Source organism: Leuciscus leuciscus (assembly GCF_965113295.1).
Source record: "Leuciscus leuciscus genome assembly, chromosome: 8".
Classification (NCBI taxonomy): domain Eukaryota; kingdom Metazoa; phylum Chordata; class Actinopteri; order Cypriniformes; family Leuciscidae; genus Leuciscus; species Leuciscus leuciscus.
The window spans coordinates 5,632,352-5,638,351 of NC_138732.1; positions in this window are offsets into that span (position 1 = coordinate 5,632,352).

Here is a 6,000-nt window from a genome sequence, read left to right on the forward strand (position 1 = left end):
TGCCCTTGGGGTATGTTTACTGTAGAGCTGTAGAATTATAAGAAAGCAAAAACATAAACACCAGAGGCGTATCGAGTAAGTATTTTTCCAAGTCTTATGGTTAAGTGAAAAATACCAACGTGAAAATTGTAAATCTTTAACTTATTCAATATAACAACGTCATCAAGGAGAGGAATACAAACCTTTTACACCTGCAGCACAAATAACTGTTAAATTTGCATACATTTCTCTGAACTCAAGATGAGACGAGAGAGGGCCTTTCCCTCGATATGGATGACTACTTAAATCTGCATGAAACATGAGGCAGAAATGCAAACTTTTAGAGAATGAGTAACTGTCGATGTTTTTTTCTATAACAAGGCAAGCTGGAATCCCTGCAAATGACATACTGAATAGGCAGGAGGAAAGTTCTTTTTTTTTTTTTTTTTTTTGGTTTTACTACAGCGAATCTGTGTATTAAATTAAATGAAAACAGCAACACATCTGTGACTGGATGAGGAAAATGACTTTCACTTAATGACTTTACAACATGAACAACCAGCCGCAACGTGACAGCAGAAAACACAGTAGAACACAAATGCATTTAATGCAAAACGACTAGAGCTACATTATATAAACAATCAATACATCAACAAGCCAGACTCACTGTGCAGCACCATGGACAGCGACACGCAACAGGATAGTTCACCCAAAAATGAAAATTAGCCCATGATTTACAGACCCTTTCCAAAAAATTTGAATATCAGGGAAAAGTTTATTTATTTCCATAATTCCATTCAAAACGTTACATATCCATAGATTATAGATTAAGGGCAAACAACTTAAAAGATTTCAAGTATTTAGTTGTTTATTTGTACATAATTTGGGCTTCCAGCTCACAAAAACCACGAAAACAGGATTTAAAAAAATTTGAATATTACATGAAACCACACAGTGATACCATGGTCATTGAACCAGGTTTTGGTTCTTTTGGCAGTGTGGGCAGGTGCAAATCCTGCTGGAAAATGAAGTCAGCATCTCCATAAAGCTTGTCTGCTGAAGGAAGCATGAAGTGCTCTGGAAATGTCCTGGTAGACGGCTGCGTTGAGTGGACAGCACAGTGGACCAACACCAGCCGATGACATGTGCTCCCCAAACCAACACAGACTGTGGAAACTTCACACTGGACTTCAAGCATCTTGGATTGTGTGCCTCTCCATTCTTCCTCCAGACTCTGGGACCTTGGTTTCCAAATGAGATGCAAAATTTGCTCTCATCAGAAAAGAGGACTTTGGTCCACTGTGCTTTATTAAATCCAGAGTCAACGCAGCTGTCTACCAGGACATTTCCAGAGCACTTAATGCTTCCTTCATTTTCCAGCAGGATTTGCACCTGCCCACACTGCCAAAACAACCAAAACCTGGTTCAATGACCATGGTATTACTGTGTAATTACTGTGTGATTTCATGTAATATTCAAATTTTTTGAAATCCTGTTTTCGTGGGTTTTATGAGCTGGAAGCCCAAATTATGTACAAATAAACGACTAAATACTTGAAATCGTTTAAGTTGTGGGCCCTGAATCTATAATCTATGGAAGTTTAACGTTTTGAATGGAATTATGGAAATAAATAAACTTTTCCATGATATTCAAATTTTTTGGAAAGGGTCTTTACTCACATTCAAGTCATTCTGTATATGACATTCTTCTTTCAGACGAATTCGTTCATGTTTTAACAAGGGCCATTTCACTGTATTTTGCAGTATTAAAAAAAAAACAAAAAAAAAACAATGCATAAGCTACGTTTCAACACTGGCCATGTATCTGTTGTACTCCTGAAAAGGATATAAATAATGAAAGAAGGAAAGTGCATTAATGCATTTTTTTTTCTCTCACAACAACTTGTATTACAGAAACATAACAAAATGAAAGTGCATCTTTACAACTACTCTTCTTTAGCTGTACTCTTTCACTACAAAAGGCAGTATACAAACATGTCATGCCAAAGTTATGAACATTTACATACTTTAACTCATTTTGTAACAATTCAGTACAATAAAATTTAAGAAATACATTTGAATTAAGATATTTGAAAAGACAGGCATTTAAACATATTTACTTAGATTAATAATAGTCCATATCATCTTTGATGGCTGAAGATAAAAAAAAACAACCGTCAACTCCAGTTAACTATTATAAAAGGGAACTCAATTTATTATATATCAGTTTAAAACAACATATATCTAACATATAAACACACTATAATTCTTTAATTCACATGTCATGGCCGTATTTAAATAATGATGAACGAAATGACATATATGGAAATTTAAATTAGAAAAAGTAGAACATATTTCGTAAATTTTTCAGTATATCACATATCCCTATTGTTTGACTGCTGAACAGACGAGCAGATGGAGCAGCGCAGCGGCGCGCAGTGAGTCAGGTTGGAATTACATTATCCTCTCCAGCGTCTCATCTGAAATATTGCACCCTACAGCATGTCAGACATAGAGCGGGGCTAAATATTTATGTTCCTCATTATTAATTGCAATTATGTTTATATTTATTTTTTATTATTATAAATGCAGAACACATATGGGTATTATAGCTACTATATTCTGAAAACATCAGATGCTTGTCTCCTCCCAATTAGCCTACTTCAAAATAGAAATAAAATCGTTAATATCCAACATAAAATTAATTAATATTAACCAATTATAAATTAACATGTTTTGAGATTAGATTTGGTGACATCTAAAACCTTCGTCTACTACTACTTCTACTACTACTATGTAACCACACAAAACCATAATATTATTCTCTTAGTACTGAAGCTAATTAACACACCTGTAGTCCCATTTATGGTATTTATGGTAGGCCTAGTAATTATCTTAAATGTCATACGTTTTTAAGGGTTAAACGCTTCTTGCTAAAAAAAAAGAAAAAAAAAAGAGAGAGAACGCGACTTGTTCAGCGGGTATTAAAAAAAATGTGAATGCCAGATTTAAAATGTATTTTTTACGTCTGCATGAAACATGAGACAGAAATGCAAATGCATATAAAACGCATATTAATTTTTATTCATATGCGTGTCTAGGGTGTTTTCATACAAAATACTTCCGCAAATGCACCAGCCTCCTCGGTTTAAACGCCTGAAAGCTTCCTCCTTTCTCGCCATGCTCATCCTTCATGATGGCGAACTTCTATCGATTTTCTGTTCACTGGCTGTGAAGAAATAGCAAGGAAGCATCAGTTAGAGTATTAAAAAGCACTAAACACACCTGAGACTTCAATACATCTGAAATTTCCCTAGTGAAAAAAAAGTAGGCTATACTTTATTGTATTTGAAATACATTCCGTTTTTCAATAGTACATTGCAAATGTACTGACAACATTTTTTTTTTTTTACGGTCTTTAAATATATTAAAAGTATTTTAGCCTCATGCTTTTACCTTTCTTCACAATTCACTATACTTTTGTATATTTTAGAAAAATATATTTTAGAAAAATATACTAGAAATGAAAATTCTGTTTATTTTTTAAAGTGTATTTATTTGCACTTTACTTAATATATTTTAGGTATATTTTTAACTGTGTGCTGAAAATGATCATTGTAACAACGCATTGAAAGTATACTTTCATAATACATTATAGTATACAATAGTATATTGTACAAAGTATAGCTAAGTAATATTTATTTATTAATGTGCATTTGTTATTGAAGACAAAGTTTGCAATTTGTAGTATTTGGAATAACCCAAAGCTGAGAAAATACTTTTTACTCAAATATAATACACTTATATTGCTTGTATGTTTCGAAGACACTCGTAATTCATTTTTAATGTACTTATAACACAAATAAAGTACACTTTAGTATCACTAATCAAGCATGTAATTAGTCCCTACACTGGCATAAATATAAGTATACTTGAAGTTGTTCCAATTTAGCACACAAAAGTACACTAAATACACTTAAAGTTATGCTTTACTACTATTTACACACTTCAAGTTAACTAATCATTAACACACTTGAAGTATACTTAATTAGTCTGGCTGTAAGTATACTCAGCATTTAATTTTTTTTACCAGGGTTCTCAATTTTATATGATCATTTCTATAAATTAAACTTGACAACATCTAATTATAATTGTATCACTGTGCCGTTTATGGAAAATCGTCTAAATACTCATGTTTCAAATTTGAGAGTTCAAAACAAAGGTATAAAACAAGCATTTCTTCATTCTGAATTCATAAACCTCAAACACTGTGAAATGCTTACAGGCGGTGGCGCAGTTGAGTCGTGCAAACAGCTGTGAGCAAACTCAATATCTCCGTATTTGTCTTGGTTCAACCTTATTGATAGTCCATCAGATATGAGAAGTTAGTTATGAATAACGGTCATAAAAACAAAAGGCATTGAAGGCTGAGACTATGTCATCAACCAATGGTGTTTTCCTGAACAGCTCACAGCACCTTTTCATTGACCTCTGGTCATGCTGTTGATGCAGAGACTATTTATTTTGATTCTAAAGTTGTACCAGTAAAATTGGTTTTAAACCTTGATTTTATTCTGTATGATTTATACATAAATCTACATTTGGTAAATCTAAACCATGTTTTAAAGTTTCCGTGGCTCAGCTTTCTCCGTTTGATCTTATTCTTATTTATTAATAAGAAGATATCAAATGCAACTATTTAATGTAAAAGTTTTTTTTCACTTATGTATCATGGATTCCTGTAGTTTGAATCTTCATTTTTCGCTAATAAAATTATTAAAGCTAACAACACCTCAAAAGCTCAATTTAAAATCAAATCATCTGATATAAAAGCTGTTACAACCTTTAGTTTGTGATCATTTCAGTTTCAGTTTAAAAATATACAATTATTATTTGACATTTTTCATGTCATATAAATGTATGTGAATCTTATTGTTACTGCTCAGAAACCTGATTACATTTTAAAAAAAATCAACAAAAGGCATTGATTGAAGACAATTTTAAGTAAACATTTTAAATGCTGTATTTTTACTTTTCATTTTTCACATTTCAACACCTATTTCCCATCAATGGTTTCTCAGTTTTATATTCAGCATACATAGTGCATCTTATAATCTTTGTGAACACACTTAGCAAACAAGAGGCTGAACCTGACATTAAGCTATGGTGGTTATGGATGAGTTTAGCTTTAGCATGAGCAAAATAGTGCTCAAAAAGCTGCAACCAATGTTTTTATGTTTACACATTATTTCTTACTCATGACCTTTACTTCCCACAAACACACTGACACAGCCCTCCTGATGTAACTCAGTGATTGAGAGCACACTTCAGCGTGAATCTTCTTCTTTATTCTGCTCCCCATGGTGGATGGCAGTTTGTGCAAGAGATTCATCTCTGATTTATGGCAACCGTTCATTTAGTCGTCACTGTGTCTTTGATTTGCAAGTGCGTAGTCTCTGCAGGATAGGCTACTGTATGTGTGCTGAGTCATTCAGGCTAAAAGAGCAGAACAGAGAAAACACAAAAACACTCACCTCAGCTCACATTCCCCCGATGAACTGTAATAGACAGGCATCCCATGGGCCTCGCTGTTACTGTACAAACTGTGTCTCTTGTGGAATCCATTGAGCACAAAATCCAGGAAACATCACTCCAGAAAGCAGATGTGAACTAGTTATTGTTTGATGTTAAATTAAATCAATACTGTACACTTGGGTCCAAGAGTCCAAGACCACATTTACATCTGGAAATAAACTAGTTAGAGGATTTTGAAATACCCTGAAACAAAATAATTGAGATTTCTAGGTCACTGAAATGCAAATCTGTGAGATTGACCATGCACTCTTTTGATCATCAACTGTTGTCATTAAAGTAAAGACATTCTGAAATTCAGGTAGGCCTACACTTTTTTTTCTGTTCAACCTGTCAAGCTGTTTATGATATGTGATGCCAAATAAACTGCATTAAATTTCAAAACATTCAATCCAAAATAAAAGGATTTTCATTAGTTGGTCCTGTCTGA